General features: G+C 44.9%; 1 protein-coding gene across 1 annotated transcript in view; it reads left to right on the top strand.

Moving 5' to 3' along the window:
* Positions 1 to 18,287, top strand: part of LOC142487653 (putative acyl-CoA dehydrogenase 6) — a 217,649-nt gene that overhangs the window by 159,790 nt on the left and 39,572 nt on the right. The gene's annotated exons all lie outside the window — the stretch shown is intronic.

Genomic DNA, 18,287 nt, shown 5'->3' with positions numbered 1-18,287 from the left:
GACTATTCCTTCGTTATTTCATCATCAATTAAGCAGGTAAAAGGTCTGGAGTTGATTCCAGGTGTGGCATTCGCATTTTGAAGCTATTGCTGTGAACCCACAACATGCGGTCAAAGGAGCTCTCAATGCAAGTGAAACAGGCCATACCTAGGCTGCAAAAAAAAGAAAATCCATCAGAGAGATAGCAGGAACATTAGGAGTGGCCAAATCAACAGTTTGGTACATTCTGAGAAAAAAAGAACGCACTGGTGAGCTCTGCAACACAAAAAGGCCTGGATGTCCACGGAAGACAACAGTGGTGGATGATCGTCGGATCCTTTCCACGGTAAAGAAAAACCCCTCCATAACATCCAGCCAAGTGAAGAACACTCTCCAGGATGTAGGCATATCATTATCCAAGTCTACCATAAAGAGAAGACTTCACGAGAGCAAATACAGAGGGTTCACCACAAGGTGCAACCCATTCATAATCCTTAAGAATAGAAAGGCAAGATTAGACTTTGCCAAACAATATCTAAAAAAGCCATCCCGGTTCTGGAACAGCATTCTTTGGACAGATGAAACTAAGATCAACCTGTACCAGAATGATGGGAAGAAAAAAGTATGGAGAAGGCTTGGAACAGCTCATGATCTGAAGCATACCACATCATCTGTAAAACACGGTAGAGGCAGTGTGATGGCATGGGCAAACATGGCTTTCAATGGCACTGGATCACTACTGTTTATTGATGATGTGACAGAAGCAGCCCAATGAATTCTGAAGTGTATAGGGATATATTGTCTGCTCACATTCAACCAAATTCAGCGAAGTTGATTGGACGGCGCTTCACTTTATAGATGGACAATGACCCAAAACATATTGCGAAAGCAACCAAGGAGTTTTTTTAAGGCAAAGAAGTGGAATATTCTGCAATGGCCGAGTCAATCACCTGATCTTAATCCGATCGAGCCTGCATTTCACTTGCTGAAGACAAAAAATTATGATTGTGTTAATTTGTCCAATTACATTTGAGCCCCTGACATAAGGGGACTCTGTATGAAAATGGTTGCAATTCCTAAACGTTTCATACGATATTTTTGTTCAACCCCTTGAATTAAAGCTGAAAGTCTGCACTTCTATTGCATATCGGTTGTTTCATTTCAAATCCATTGTGGTGGCGTACAGAGCCAAAATTATGAAAATTGTGTCAGTGTCCAATTATTTGCGGACCTAACTGTATACACTTAACTGCGGGTGTGGGGGGAGACACTAGCCTAACTAGGTGCCGGGTGCCTGCTTCAGAAGGCTTAACCTGTCTGGCCCTGGTCCAGAAACTTCACAGTACCTTCCTCCGGGAAGATACCTGGCTATATCCACTAACCGCGAGCAAAGTGGAAAATAGAACTTGGCCGAAAAATGCAGGACTGAGGGGCCTATGCTATAAGCCTTGATAAGCCACTTATCGAGCACTTATAGGTCAAAATGCCTACTGCTATTCAGCAAGCCTCAATAAGTTTGCTAAAAAGGCATAAATCGCCCAATTTTTCAGCCCTCAAAAAAACAAAACGCCGGTAATCCACTTATCGGCAGGTTCTGAAACTCGTTCAATTCTAGTAGCCTCGATTAGCTTACTGAAGCCTATCGTGGCTCTAGAATAGCGAGTTTCTCCCAAAATCCTCACGCCAGGAAAAGTTTGCGTGAGGCTGGAGAGAACTTGCTGAAAAGGCGATGAGAGAGGACTTTAAAAAAAAATGCTTTTTGATTCATGCCGGGATTCCCCGGAGCTGATGCACACTAATATCAGAACCGAAGACCCCCGGCATGAATCCCATGCAATAAAAATGCATTTACAGGCAACTTCATTACCTTTGCGGCTAGCCGCTAAGGAAATTAAGGGGTTAACTACCAGTGCCATCTTTATTGTGGGTCGCGGGGTGGGTGAAGGTGGTATTTGGCCCTTGGTTGGTTTTTAAGCCTTGCGGATGGTGTTAACCCCTCCCTGTACACACCCGGTAGATATAAACACCCACCAAATGCCAACTTCCTCACTACCCACAATAAATATTTACAACACTACTACCCACTTGTGACGGGGAAGGAAGGGGTTAAACTTATTTGCTATGCATTACTGTGTTTGCCCTGTCACAGCCATTTTTATCCCCCATTTGCAGGCCATTCCCTACCTGCAAGGGTAAAAGACAAGATGCATTGCTTGCCATACCCTCTAACCGACACATGATGGCAGATCTTAAATGTAAGGCAGGAGGTAATTTTTTGTAAGTCCAAGCAGGAATTACTTGGACATCCAGCTGTGATATGGGTGAATGAGCTGGGGTATTTTTATGATGGAGCCTTAAAGGGATCTAGATGATTAGCATCTTCTTGTCTAAAAGAGTGTCATTTATGAAAAGACTCAGAAACCCATTATATATACATGGCTGGCATTCTGAGGTATCACAGATGACAGTCTATTGACATCTCTGGGTCAAAAATAAGACTCAGTGGTGCCAAGATATGGGTGTAGCCCAGGTATGCTAAGTGGCATGGGCGTGAACCTGACCCATGCGCCCTACCCACCGGACAGCCCTTTTAATCGGTCTTATGAACTGTGGGTAACTTGGCTATTCGTGGTTTTTTTTGTTCCACCGAAGGGGATTGGATCCACATGTTAAAGATAGCTTTGGGCAGTCTATAACTGTGGCTCCCCAGGTATCCCCAGTGTGATTCCTGAATTTTGATCCATGATGTAAAGATGCAAGACTTTGTTCCAGCACAGCAGCAACTGGTCCAGGAGTGAAGGGGTTAATAACAACACAACCACATGACTTTTAAAACCAAGGCTGCATTTCTTGCACTTGCAAGCAAAGGACAATTTCTTTCGTTCCAAGGACAATTTATTTAGTTCCCTTATCCCAGTAAGTGTTGTTTTACGTGTATTCTGCAGATGTCGTGTATTTTTCTATTAAGGAAATAAATCACAATTTATTTTGCAACTTGTTCTGTTCAATCAAGTACCCAGAAATATAAATGTGTTGATAAAGTTGGTGTCATCGTGACACCACTTCCTCAACCCTCCACCCAAACACATACAGTACAGAAATGGGCACAATTACTATTATCCACATATGGATAATAGTGCATTTGATTTCTGTTTATTGTTTGGAATAAATTGTTTTGAATTTGGATGGCTTGTTTTTGTATTTTTTAGGATTGGTTAGCGTTTGAAATGAATTATTTGCTTTGTTGGCTATTGGTTTTATTTAATTTAATGTTTGGATAGGTGTTTATTTATTTGTATTCTTATGTTTTGGAATAACATTATTGTAATTCTTTTGCTGTTTTAGTGATAGATTAATGTAATTCAGCGGTGCACAAACGGGGGCGTGAGACTGACTGCGGAGGGGCCCGGTGTTTACAGAGGCCCCGTGCGCTTCCCAAAGGGACTTAAATTAAGTTCCAGGGAAGCGGCAAAGGCCTCTGTAAACCTCACTTACCTTGACTCTGGTGGCGTCTTAGAAGTCATCCCACTGGAGCTGAGGTAAGCGGGGGAGGAGGGGGGCGCGGAGAGAGGGGAACCGCCGGCAGGGAGGCGCATGGAAAAAAGGTTGCGCCCGCCTGATGTAATTGATGTGCTGTTGAGGCTTTTTAGTTCTTTTATTGCTGGGGTGTTTGGGTGCATGTCTATTTCTTTGTTTATTGTGTATTTTTGGCCTTAATTATTTTGATTAGCTTGACCATTGAGTGATATAGTGGCTTTTCATGCCCATATTATATGGGTATGATATACCACTGTGCCAATCAATGGGTACAGGGTGGGTATAGTGGGGCCGTGGTGGGTGGTTAGGCCTCCCGGGATGGTAGTGGGGGACAGGGGTTAACCCCTTAATTACTGTAGTGGTTATTAACCGCTAAGGTGATTAAGGGGTTAGGGGCCATTAGATTGTATTTTTTTCTTGTATTCTTGCTGGCATCGGAGGACATGGACCTGGAGTATGTTGACGATGATGCCCTTCTTGATGGCAGGGGTAATTGTACATTTTATTTACTTTATTAATGCTGGCTGGCTAATGTTTGATTTTATAATGGGCAAATGAGCTATTATACATATGTGGATAATAGTAATTTTGCCCATTACTGTATGTCTTTGGGGGGGTTGTTGGGGGTAGAGGAGGTGGGTAGTAGGGTTGTTGTGTTCATTTTTGTTTCTTGGGGGTAGAAGGATTGGGTGAAGGGAGTAGAAGCCCCAAGGATGGATGTTTAGGCCTTCCGGGGGTAGCGGGACTGGTTAACCCCTTCATTACCATAGCGGTTCCCACTGCTATGGTAGTGAAGGGGTTAACTCCTCCCGCAACCTTCCACGCAGGCCTAAGCACCCACCCTGGGACTACTACCCCGTCAACCACTCCCTCTGCCCCAAGAAACAGGCTATTGAGGTTTAATCCCTTCATTGCCTTAGCGGCTAGGTGGTAAGATAATGAAGCTGTTTTAATATCAATTTTAATACTAGTGTAGATGAGCAGGGGTTTCTGGAGCAGAACCGCGTTGATTTGAGGTCCAGAGACCCCCTGCTTCCCGAGATACAGGCCCCGTTATGGGATGCCGGTATCGCCTATGTATTTAAATGTCTCACGTCATGTGACCGTGGCAATAAAATACATAGGAGATACCGGCACCCTATAACGGGACCTGTATCTCGGGAAGCAGGGTGTCCCCAGACCTGAGATCACAGCGATTTCTTCTCTGGAGACCCCTTGCTCATCTATAGCATTAGCATTTATATTAAAAACATTTGATCTCTGGCGAGATATGCGCAGGGAGAGGCGGCTCTCTCTGTGCAGCTCTCTCAGCCGTCCAAAACAAATCGCCTGGTCAGGCCTTTTGGGAGAGGCAATCATCACGTCATCGGCTACTCGCCTGTTTTGTGAATTTTGCTATCACAGGTAATCAAGGCTTTCTGAATACCATGATAGCAACGCTCAAAAAACTGGTGGCATAAACAGCCCGGCGATTGTTTTATGAAGGCTTCTACAGTTGCATTGGCCCTTTAGTCTCAGCTACGCAGGCTTTTCCGGCTAAAAATGAAGCTAGTTGTTCTGATATTCGCAACAGAGCAACTTTGAAAAGCCCGCATCTCCTCCCTGACCTAAACCTGAAAGCGTTTGGTTCTCTGATCGGACAGTCCCCTTACATAGACCTCTGTGTTCTATGTCTAACATGGAGCAGGGGCTGGCGACCAGTCAGAGGACGGATACTTATTCAGCCAGCCAATCAGAATGGGGGCTCATCTGGCTGCTGACATCAGAGGAGGGGGGCTATCGAGCTGGCTCAAAAAGCCGGGTGAGCAGGAAATAGGAATTGGCCAATGGGAATCGTGCCTATGAGCAGTGTCTTCCCCCAGCCAAATCATTGCCTCCTGCTGGGCAGGCTCCACCAGGTCTGGCAGTCTAAGTGTCTTCCCTGTGGGAAGCTCTTGTTCTCCAGACCCAATACTCCGTCCTTCCCCACTCACCAAACTGTTCCGACACCTCTGGACTTCCCTTCTCCCCATTTGATCCACGATCTGATACACATCCCGGCACCTATGTACAGTAGATGCCCAGGCTGACTGTATAGAGATTAATATATGCGGTATGCAAAGCCTGATGAGGGCTCCCCAAGAACTGCTCCTCTCTGCACAGGACCAGCGTGCTGAGGGTTAACATGTGCTTGTTCTTTGTTGAATCGGCAACCCCACCCACTGGAATGTTAATGAGCCAAGGGGACAAAGAAAATATCTTTTTGTTCAGACGCAGCAGATTCAACCTCACCCACCCAGCGTACATCTGCGTTGCTCCAAAGGCGCACAGCCTGATGAGGGCCCCCCAAGAACTGCTCCCCTCTGCACAGGACCAGCGTGCTAAGGGTTAACATGTGCTTGTTCTTTGTTGAATCGGCAACCCCACCCACTGGAATGTTAATGAGCCAAGGGGACAAAGAAAAGATCTTTTTGTTCACAGACGCACCAGATTCAACTTCACCCACCCAGCGTACCTCTGCGTTGCTCCAAAGGCGCACAGTCTTTGGCGCAGCTGAAGGGCAGCCAAAGGGCGTGAGCCGTTTGCTGCCGTTCGCTGATGTTAAAGTGATGTTAAAGCTGCTCTATTTCTATCTGAAACACATAAGCCCTTTATCCCCTGTACCCAATTTTCCAAATTTATAACGCGGATCTGCATATAACGCGGTTTGAGCATGGACCCCGAATTAAAAAAAATTAAAATTACACTGCATACACACCGCTCACTGCCTACACGCACAGCACACTGCACACACTCACAGCATACTGCACACACTCACAGCATACTGCACACACTCACAGCATACTGCACACACTCACTGCACACTGCATACACTCACAGCACACAGCACACACTCACAACACACTGCATACACACACTGCACACGCTCACAGCACACACAGCCCCAGCACACAGCACACTGCACACATTCACAGCACACTGCACACACTCACAGCACACTGCAGACACTTACACCACACACCACACACAGCCCCCTCCCCTACCTTTGGTGTCACAGCCCACCTTTGGGGGCATCGTGGGGCTGGTGGGGGGGGAGGAATGGTGCAAGGCTTGGGGATCGGCGTGAGGCTGGGGGGTCGGTGCGGGGATCAGCGCGAGGCTGGGGGTGGGCAGTGCGGGGATCGGCACAAGGCTGGGGGGGAGGGGGGCAGTGCAGGGATCAGTGCGAAGCTGGGGGGGATAGGTTGGGGGTGATCAGTGCATGGCTGGAGGATGGTTGGCTAGTGCGGAGCTGCTGAGGGGAGTGCGGGGAATGCTGGGAGAACTACAGTGGATGCCAGGGGCCATGTAGGGCTGCCGGCGCCTCACTCCATCTCCCCCCTGCTCCTGATGGGGCGCGCAGCGTCCATTTTTTTTTCAATTAGCGCGACTCCAGTTATAGCGTGGTCGGATCGGGTGGCTTCCGAGGACCACGCTTTAACGGAGTTGAGCTGTACACTGTTTTATTAAACTTATAACTTTTGGGGAACATTATACATATGAGGGAAATGGGTCTGGGATACTTGGGGTTGAAAACCAGGATTCTGGGGGACACTGTGTAGCCCCAGTATAATTCATCTTGCGTGCCCACAGACCCTGCCTTCACGTCAGGGAGAATTATGGGACAACCGGTTACTTTGTCCCCCGAACTCCTAAACAGAATCTAAATAACATTTTTACCCAAATATCCCCCTTGAAACTCCCACTCCCGAAATCCATGTTTATTACATAACGGGATAAGGGTAACACACAATCAGGACAGGTTTTAGGTGATACATACAGTGTCCCTGGCTTATGGAGCTACTCAGCTACCAGGGACCCATGGTTTTCAGGGGTAACCACTCATGCTTCACCTTTATAATGAAGACTGGCTGCCCCCTAAAGTCACATCCTACTACAATAAATGATGAATAATATTTGCTTTACCAAGTGATATAAATTCATGGCACTTAAACCATGTTTGTAAAGAGTACCCAAATGTTTGCTTAAAAGATCCACTGAATGCTAATGTTAAATATAGTGGTAAGATTTAGTGGAGAAATGTATTGAAGAAATCAGCAGTTTGTTTACATGCACTTGTAATGTCAGTTTAGAATTTGAGTGCATAGCAAGATGGTGTAAAAAAACAAAAATAAATATATACCGTTCAGTGCTTAAAAAAAATGTATTTAAAAAAATGTTATATAGAGGTTATACATTCAATTTACAGAGTATTCATGTACCGTTAGAGATATTGAATGATTATGGGGGTATGTAACAGTTACAGACAATAGCAGCTGAATTCCTGGAAAAACATAAACTGGAGACAGTTTTGATAGCCTCAGGTAGATTGTTCCAAATGTGAGGTGCATGATAAGATAAGGAGGAGCAACCGGATTCTTTGTTGAACCTTGGGACCATGAACAATCTTTTGGGAATGGATACATGTTGTGTGTGGTAAGGAAGAGGAGTTTGTTAAGCTAAGCGGATATCTTGCCCAGAAAGTAGTTGAAGACAAGACAGGAAAAATTTACTTGGGATCTGGACTCTAGAGATAGCCAATCTAGTTTTGGAGCATTTTGCAGTTGTTATTGTAGTAGTTACAGTGTAGGACAGTGTATGGAGTTGTAGAGGATATATAGTTTGCTCATGTGAGTTAGGGGTGCTATACCATATACTCTGTTCCCATAGTTTATAATTGGCATAGCATCTGTTTTACAATGTACTTTCTGACCAGCGAGCTTAAGGAGGATTTGTTACAATAAGGTGCACCCTGTTTGGCATCATTTTTGGATGTCAGAGTATCAATATGCAGGTCAAATGTTACAACTAGTGACAGGAGCTAAAATGGTGTTAGAGTTGGTTCTGATCTGTAGCTAGGGGATTGGAATCTTTTGAAATTTAGCCTTAGTTAAGGAGAGGAGTGGCTCAGTGAATAAAGACACTGAATTGCAGTTGAAGCAGGGGAACCCAGATTCCCAGTGTTGGCTCCTTGTGACCTTGCGCAAGTCACACTATCTCCTTGTGCCTCAGGCACCAAAACCACAGATTGTAAACTCCATGAGGCAGGGACCTGTGCCTGCAAAAATGTGTCTGTAAAGCGCTACGTAAAACTAGCAGCTCTATCCAAGAAAATGCTATTATTATTAGTTCCAAATACCATTGTTATGGTTTTGTCTGTGTTTGAAAACAATTTGTTTTGGGGAAATCCATTTTCAAGTCTTCAAAAATCAGATTGAAGTACATGTCCAAGTTCAGAGAGGCAAGGGCTGCGTGCATATAAGATTGTGTCATCCGCATACATGTGTATTGATGCTGCCATACAACCTGTTGTTAGATCATTAATAAAGATGTAAAAGAGTGGGGCCCCAGAAAAGAGCCTTGCTGGACCCCACAGGTAACATACAAGGGGTTGGAGTTAGATCCTGAGATAGACACATATTGGGATCTACCCAATAGGTATGATTGAAACCATTTTAAAGCATATTCCCCTATTTCAGAGCACTGAAACTTGTTTAACAAGGTAACATGATCAACAGTATCAAAGCCTTTGCAAAATCTAGGAATATTGAACCAGTGAGTTGTCCCAGTTCCATTCCACACTGGATCTCATGGCAAACTTTTAAAAGAGTAGTTATCGTGGAGTGGTTTGGGCAGAAGCCAGATTGGAATTGGCTAAGGAAATTTTGTCTTGGTATGGTAATCACTTTCTTGGGAGTGGGAACATGTGTCCAAAACTTTGGACCGTTTTGGGAGAAGGGATATTGATTTGTAGTTGGAAACAGTGTTTTGAAGACAGAGACAACTCTTGCAGTTTTCCAGGTCTGTGGCATATGGCCTGAAGACAAAATAGAGTTAGGGAGGTAAGCAGTATGGCAATGACTGGGTCACTGAGTCGTAGGAACTTTAATTGCACTAGGTAAGGTTTAGGAAATGTAGATTTAGATTCAACCGTTATACTGTAAATTATTGTTACTCAGTACTATTCTTATAAAGAGTTACATATCTAAAACCATACGATGGACACATTAACAGATCTTTCACATTTGCCCCACTCTTGAACTTGCGAAGCAGCCTAAAATGTGAAAATTTTGTAAGAACCTTCTTCTCAGGAGCAGAGGATCCAGAGTCTACCGGGGGTGGGTTTATGACAAAAGTGTGCAAGGATATGCCACTGAGGGGCGCAGTTAAGATACAGGGAGGCCAGGATTATGACCAGGTTTAGCATGCAATTTACCTCATTCTGCTTGAGACAAAGCCCTAATGCTTTAGACTCTAGCAAATTTCATGAGTCATGACAGGGCTGCTTTTAGGGCTGTCACGGGAGACCAGGCAAAATACACCCTTTTACCGGGATCATTTCATTGAGCAAAACGAGTGATGAAATAAATTGTAATTTATTCCCTTAAAATAGGCAAACACACAATGTTACACAAAATACAGAAGAAAGACACACTTATTTTGGGACTGGGATACAAAACTAATCTTTCCTAGATTTAGGGACTTCACCTCCCGAAGTTACCCCCAATAGGCTTGTAACTGCACAGCTTCTAGGCAGGCTGTGCTGAAGCAGGGAAATGGAAACTGCTCGGAATCTTGAGAACCTGGAAATCATTGACCACACATTGAATCTGACTAATCTGAGCTGTGTCAGGATTTATAATACCTCTGGGGTTCATTCCAAGAAAAACTGCAGCCCACTCAAAATGCCTGAGCAATCTCCCTAGTAACCAGGCTGAGCCACTCACATGCTTGCCAGTACTGTGTAGCCTGGCACTGGGAGCTTCAGCATAGCAACTGGGCATGTGCGACAAACGCCAGCTTTACCCACTTGTCATGCAAGGCCCCCTGCCGGCTCAGTGCCTCAAAGTCTGGGAAGGCTGACAACTTGCCAGGATGGCTTATTGAAGTTTCTTCCTTTACCCCTCCTTGTTAACAAATGGTTTAACACTTCCATATCCTGGATTGCCTTTGAAGCTTAGAGGGCGGAGTAGCCACTCTGTCTCCCATGCAAATTGATTTTTATCCATACTAGATGTCCCCCTCTGAACATTACTTTAATAAAAATATAAACCTTGGGGACTTTCATATTTACCCCACAGTTCATTCACAGGTTACTGCATATAACCGTATTAATGTAAACCTTTAATAAAATATACTTTTCCCTGTGTCTGATGTTTTGTTTAAAACTGTAGAAGTTTCTCACTCTGGTGTCAGGGATAGAATAAGATGAATATTCTCCCTCATCCTGTTAACCGTATACCTGGCCACACTATAGAAACTAACTTTAATGTTCTACACACAATACTAGCCCTTATAGCTTTATAACTTAGATGGGCATCTACCTGGGCAACTCCCATTATACTAGAGACCTGTGTAGGTTGCAGGAATACATTAACCCCTCACGTCCCATTTACCTGTCCCGTCTGTACTGAAGTAGGAACACTTGTGATGAGCCGCAAAAACATTCCCAAGATTAGAGTTTGACTGCAGCAATGTGCTTTAACATACCCGAGAATCTCACTTGATTCCCGGATAGGTTTTTGGGGTATCCTATAACTCTGGACCCCCAATACATAGCCACATTCTGTAAAGACTTTCTCTGACAAACCCACCCTGAAACTTACCGCCTAGAAATCTCCTGGTCTTTGTTTTCAGAAACTATTGCAAAATGTGTTGAGCTACAGTTGTAAAAGACACGGGCTGTTGTTGAATATTTTTATTTTTATTCCTTGGGAAAGGAACAGACATAAAAAATCTTTATTAACGCATCATTTGCACACAGCAATGCATATACGACAGTCGGGTCCAAGAGCTGACACTCTAGGACCTCAAACATGGATTAGGAGTAACCAAGTGGGCTTGACCTTTATTAGTGAACTTGGTTAACCCCTTCACCGTCACAAGGGCCAATGAACAATTAGCTGTCTGTTAACACTAGGGAGATGACAGAACAGGATGGAAAACCCAGAGTAAAAGGACAAGGCAGAAAACAGAGTCACAGGAAAACCAGTTTATCCGCAAGGAACTTCAGGGTTAGGCAAAGTTAATGTCCAGTACCATTTCCGATGTCATACACAATCTTGCAGTAAGGTACTTGAGAGGTTAGACAAAGGTGAAGTCCAGAGGAAGTTCGAAGTCAAAACACAAGGGAATCAGGCAGAGTGCTTAGCTTGGCAGGAAAACAGGAGTAGATGTGAACTAGTCGGGAGAAAAGTTGCAACGCCAGGAGTATAGGACTTCCTGACGTTTAAATAGGGATTAACCAGGAAATGGGAGGGTCCTGCATTGCAATGTATTTTAGAGTTGTAGTTTTCTTCTTGGTCGTACGCCTGGTGGACAACTGCAATCCTACAACATGAAGACAGAAACAGACACAAAGAAAAACCTTGCTCTCCTCACTCAAAAGGATAAAGGAGGTGCAGAGGAAAAATTAAACACAAAAACACACAAAGTGACCAAGAGAGGTCACAAAAGTCCCTCACAACTGCACTCATTCCTTAGTCTAAAATGTAACTTTAAGTGCCAGTTAAATTAACTGGTACCAATAATATACTCAATTGATGTAGACCAACAGGAAGAAGAATCACTAAGCTACTCTATGGTAAAACAGACAATAATGACAACTTTAATACAAAATAAAACCCGGCGAAATGCATAAAATTACAACTATTATACATAAACTAAAAAGATCCCCTAATGGGCAAATAAGGAGCAGTCAGATGATGACAGGGGTTAATTGGACCTTTATATAGTATTATTCATCCCCATAGAAAATATCTAAATGAGGAGAATTCAAACAGATTAAACCCTGCAAAATCACTTCACCTAACTCAATTGCAGAATAGTAAGTATCAGTAGGTAAAATACCACATAGAAGAACACTGACCACACTTAATAATTAACACTGCTGCACCCCAACAGGAATACACACTGCTGTGATAATAATAAATCACCTTAGTAAGAGCCCTACTCGTGCGTAATGCATCACTTAAATAAGCAAACAGGTAGGTATTTAAGGGCTGGTGTGCAACAATAGTAATATATGCAGAAACAATACAACCTGATAGTTGCAGCTGTAAAAACGGCAGTATGGTTAATGCCCGATGAGTTTAAGGCCTCGGTCCCGCTGCGCTCGTTGGCGCGGGCGGCAGTGTAGCGAGTTCCCCACCAGCAGGGGAATCCTCGCGAGCCGGTCCCGGTCCCCCCTGGCGGCACAGCTGACTACACGCTGTGGCGCGTCAGCCGCTAGGAGACACAAGAGAATGGTGTTTCCTAGCGTTGACGCGTCACGTGGTGTGGCTGTGAGCCAATGGGGAGGGGAGGCTTCGGGAGGAGGAGAGGCTTCCGGGAGCGGGGAGGAGTGTGGAGTGAAAGCAGGTGCGTGCCTGTCTGTGTGTGTGTCTGAGTGCGTGCGTGCCTGTCTGTCTGTGTGTGTGTGTGTGTGTGTGTGTATGTGTGTGCCTGAGTGCCTGCCTCTGTCTGTGTGTGTGTGTGTGTGTGTGTGTGTGTGTGTGTGTGAGTGCGTGAGTGCCTGCATGTGTGTGCGCGCGCGTGTGTGTGTATGAGTGCGTGAGTGCCTGCCTGCCTGCCTGTGTGTATGTGTGTATGTATGAGTGCTCCAGCCCGAGTCCGTGGAGGGGGGGGGGGAGAGTAGCGGGTCCCTCCTGCAGCCCGTGGAGGGAGTGGGGGGAGAGTAGCAGCTCCCTCCTGCAGTCCGTGGAGGGAGGGGGGGAGAGTAGCGGGTCCCTCCTGCAGCCAGTGGAGGGAGTGGGGGGAGAGTAGCAGCTCCCTCCTGCAGTCCGGGGAGGGGGGGGGAGAGTAGCGGGTCCCTCCTGCAGCCCATGGAGGGAGTGGGGGGAGAGTAGCAGCTCCCTCCTGCAGTCCGTGGAGGGAGGGGGGGGAGAGTAGCGGGTCCCTCCGCTCAAGCCACGCCCCCCCTCCCTGTCAAACCTCCCACCTCCCGCCCACCTCCGGCTCCCGCTCCCTACAGACCGCATATCGCGGTCTGTGTATCTCAGCGCACCGCCTGTCAGCAGTGCGGGTGCGCTGACTCTGGGAGCGGGGCCTTAGCCTAACTGAGTGTTCAGCGCTACTAATGACTCTCCCAGTAGTGGGGGCTGCCAGCAAGCTCCGTTAGCGCCCACGTGACCGTCAGCGTGATGACGTCACTTTAGCCCCAAAAGGTCAACTCATTAGATTGAGGAGAATTTGTACAAATGATGATGATTTTCTTATACAATCCAAGGATCTGATGGAGCGTTTTGAGGCCAGGGGTTACTTGAGGAAGGACCTAAATAGAGCGTTTTTAGAAGTTCAGGATATGGATAGATCTGTTCTGTTAGATAGAACTCATAAGAAATCAAATACGCACTCTCATTCCCCTTTCTTTGTTATTCAACGTTACAATAAAGCTAATCAAATAAGGGAGATAGTTAAAAGCATTGGGGAGTGTTAGCTGCAGATCCAATTCTACATTCCATTTATGAAGAAGGGCCCAAATTGGTCTTTAGAAGAGCTAAGACTATCGCTAATCATGTTTCCACTAGTTTGTTCTCCACAACTAAGGCTAAGGCCCTGCTCCCTCAGTCAGCGCGCCCGCACTGCAGACAGGCAGGGCGCTGACAGACACAGACCGCGATATGCCTTCTGTAGGGAGCCGGGAGCCGGAGGGGGGCGGGAGTGGGAGGGATCTGGTCGTGGTGCAGTCCACCCCCCCACACACATACACATACACACACATATACACATACACACACACACACACACACACACACATATACACACACACATACACATATACACATACACATATACATACACACTCACATACTTTAACCCACAGCTCCTTCCCTGCTCCCCGCCCAAGGCGCCTCCCATCTAGCTCCTTCCCTCCCCTCCTCCCCATTGGCTGACTCGCGTACCACGTGACGCGTCAGCGCCAAAATTCACAAGATTCTTGCAGCATCGGCCGGCTGACGCGTCACAGTACGTAGTCAGCCCTGCCGGAAGGAGGCAGCGGGGGCAGGGACCATTCAAACAGGGGTCCGGTGGTTCGCGACCGCGCGCCCCGCCGGCCGCAGCGGGTTCGCAGCCTAAGGCTCCCTTAAAGAATTTACCTAATGGTAGCTTTATCTGTTCAAAGTGTAAAGTATGCAAACATATGGAGAGCACTTCAGAGTTTTTTTCAAATAAGACAGGTAAAAAATATCACATAAATTCCTTTATTAATTGTGATACCACATATGTGGTGTATTTATTAAAATGCGGGTGTGGCAAACAATATATAGGAAGGACGATCAGATGTTTAAAGTACGCATACTAGAACACCTACTTTGATTATTAAAAAAGATTTCAATCACCCTGTGTCCCAACATTTCAGCAATTGTAGTATGGGCAATGTGAAAAATATGTCATTTTGTGGCATAGAACATGTACTATGTCAGATTAGGGGAGGCAACAGACTAAATATCCTTAATAAAAGAGAATTATATTGGATTTTTACTCTACAAACCCGTATCCCACATGGCTTAAATTCAGACTGGGATATAGGGCCTCTTCTTTTTGATACATAAATGTGCTTCTCTACAATGTCTTACCTGTTACGTAATATGGCAATAATACAAGTTGTCCAAAAATGGTATATTTATGGAATATTGATCCTTGCAATTTTTGATGCATTAAATAATTATCTATCTTTAAATAGAGCTTTAAATATTTAAAATGTTTAATCAGCTTAATAAGATATTATCATTGGTATCATAGTCTCATTTCATCTTTCTGTCTACTGGGTTTGAGAATAATTATATGTGTGTTATGAATTAGGTCCTGTTTATATTTACATGTGACCTTATTTTATTCTATATATATATATTTGATGTTCTATCAAACCCTTACAAGCACTGCACAATTCGTAATTACGATATATGGATACCTAATGTCTGAGGATGTTATTCAATTATTGATTAATTGTTTTTTAATTTTAGTCTTTTTCTTACATTTTGATTTTAATGTTTTATGTTTGTGTGTGTCCGTAGTTGTAATAATCTGGAGTGTTATTGTTCGGCATTAATAAAGTTTTGTTTCATGTTTTCTGATCGTGACCCACAGGTGTCATATTGCCTAGCGACATGATGCATTTGGACGTTTCGTCCCACGCCGATTGACGTGCTGACGTCACGTGCTGTTTTCCATCAGACGGACCTGGAGGGGTGTCTCTCGGCATTACGTTTACCTGGGCCAGCGCTCTTTGCACTGGTGGTTGGACTCGTATGCCGCGCCCCTCAGGTCCCCTTGCGCAATGACGTCGCACTTTGGTATTGGCTATGCATTCGTGCCACATCTACCGGCGTTCTGACGTCACGGGTTCCGTGTCATGTGACGCACCCGGAAGTAACGGTAATTGGTCCCTACGGCACCCCGATCATGTATAAATCACACTCCTAATGGTATTTGTGCATTCACCTTGATAAAGGGCTATTCATAGTCCGAAACGCGTTGGTGTGTTTTGTTCATTATTTGTGATCCATTAAATTAGCTTTATTTTTATAGGAACGCATCCTGGTGGTTTTTTGCTGAATCATCAGCACTGGATATAGTGCTCCGTTTTTTCCTTCTACTTCTTATTCTATGAAGTTAGTTAGCAATATTAACATGGAATGTGTGTGTGGGGATTGGGGACTTGGGAAGTGGCTTACCACTATGATGTTTTAATTCTGACACAACATTTTGAGCAAGTGCGTGGTAAAGAATTAGCAACGTCTGACCCACAAACCCAATTTCATTTACACCCTCACACGTTGCTCTAAAAAAATATTATTTCTCATAATACAAATGGGGATGACTAGTACAAGATAATGACTCATTTGAGATTTTCAAGAAAATATTTCAAAATATTGTACATTTATGTGATTCACATCACTTGCTTATTATTGGAAATGAAATGTTAGTATAACTTTGTGGGACAATGGGAAAAAAATACAGACCCGCTATAACATCGGTACAGAAACTCATCATGGAAACGAAAACAATTCTAAAGACTACAGTACAATTATATCCACCGTAATTTCAGCTGTTGGCTCGACCCCACAGATGACATAGCGCGTTATCCCCGTCCCTTTCTCACGCATGACTGATTCAAAACAATTGCCACTTCTTTTGCTGGTGTGTGTTGTGTATGTTCCACTGCAATGCACCAGCAGAAGTAATAATGTTGGCTACATCTGTACAGTATATCAGCTCTTGTAATATAATATGTTTTTTTGCATTACACATAGTACTCTCTAGTTGCTGTTTATCTGCATGTACACTACATGTAAAATTTCAGGACATGGTTTGCATAACGGTACATTTAAAACTTGATCCTCCCAGCTACATCTAAATTAGTTTGCAAATATACCACAACATATTCATGCAGTTACAAATACAGATGTAGCCAGACTTAGCGTTCGCATGGCCGTGATTACAGCCCGTAAAGGATTAACGCTGCGGGAGGTCCCAGTGAAAAGAATGGACCCCCACAACACTGACGCGGCAGCCTCCTCCCTCAATGCCTCGGCTTTTCAGCATTTTCCGTAGCAAACGATACATAGTCATATATTGTACCAGCAATCCTGATTGAGTGCCTCACACGTGGGTTCAGTTAATACTATAATCACATCTATTTTTCATTGTAAAAAAAGGTAAAGGGAAAAGAGTAAATGGGATTCGCAAGGACCTCTGATATACACAGTCTGACAATTTGCTAATGAGTGAGCATTCTGCAAGACTCCCAGAAGAAATTTGCTGAAGTATTGAGAAGTCATTAGTGTCTGCATTCATATGTAACGGATTTTCTGGCCTAGCCGGACCCACCCAATCTCATATTGGCCCCTGTGGTCTAACCAGTCCCCATTACAGTGTAGTGTCTGGTGGTGCACCTGTTGGCAACACGACTCCTGAGTCTCCCGCATGATGTTGTGTGGGGATTGCCAACCCAGACAGGCAGCTGAGGTAGTGTGCATGAGTCCTACCTACATCCAGTGCAGCGCCTCCACCTCATCAGGATCCCAGCGTCCGCTTGTGGATGGTCCTGGTGAGGAACTCCTCTGTGGTGCACTCCTCTGTGTAATCACTCCACACTTACACACGAGGGTATGATTGAACAAGATCATCTTTATTGACTTGCGGCGGGCCAGCTGCCCCTCACAGCGGTTGTACTCAGCCGCTCATGTTCACCGCACTTCCCTTTGAAAGGTGTCTTTTCCCAAATTGGTGGATTCCCTATCTCCCCTTAGAGAGATACTCCCTGTGCCAGGTCCCTGGTCACAGTCTTATGAGCTGCATTCTCCCAAGTCTGTACTCAGACTTGCTCCTTCCTGTAATAACTACCACCAACTCTGCAACAACCTCTGAACCACCTCCAACAACCTAACTTTTGAGCAGTGCTGTGCCTTATGTATCCTCTGGGGGCTGGCACAACTCTGACATCACTAATCATGGATTCAGAGCATGTGACCACTCCCATCCATACATAGGGCACCTCACCAGGGTGTGAGGGCAAACCTCCATAATTACTGCTGGCATGCCCATAACTTACCAGGCCTTACTGTCAACAAGAGAGATGACTGTAATCCATTTTACAGCATGGTTAGATTCTCCCCCTGGTGAATCCCACCATCCCCGGCTGGGACCTAAATTTGAAGTACCTTTCTTCAGGAAGCACTGTAAAATGAATGACACACATAATTAGTCACAACATTGACAGATTTAACAACCATATTGCGCCAAGCAAG

This window comes from Ascaphus truei, chromosome 2, assembly GCF_040206685.1.
Source record: "Ascaphus truei isolate aAscTru1 chromosome 2, aAscTru1.hap1, whole genome shotgun sequence".
Lineage (NCBI taxonomy): Eukaryota > Metazoa > Chordata > Amphibia > Anura > Ascaphidae > Ascaphus > Ascaphus truei.
Note: the sequence above shows the minus strand (reverse complement) of the source record. Positions and strands in the feature narration are given on the sequence as shown.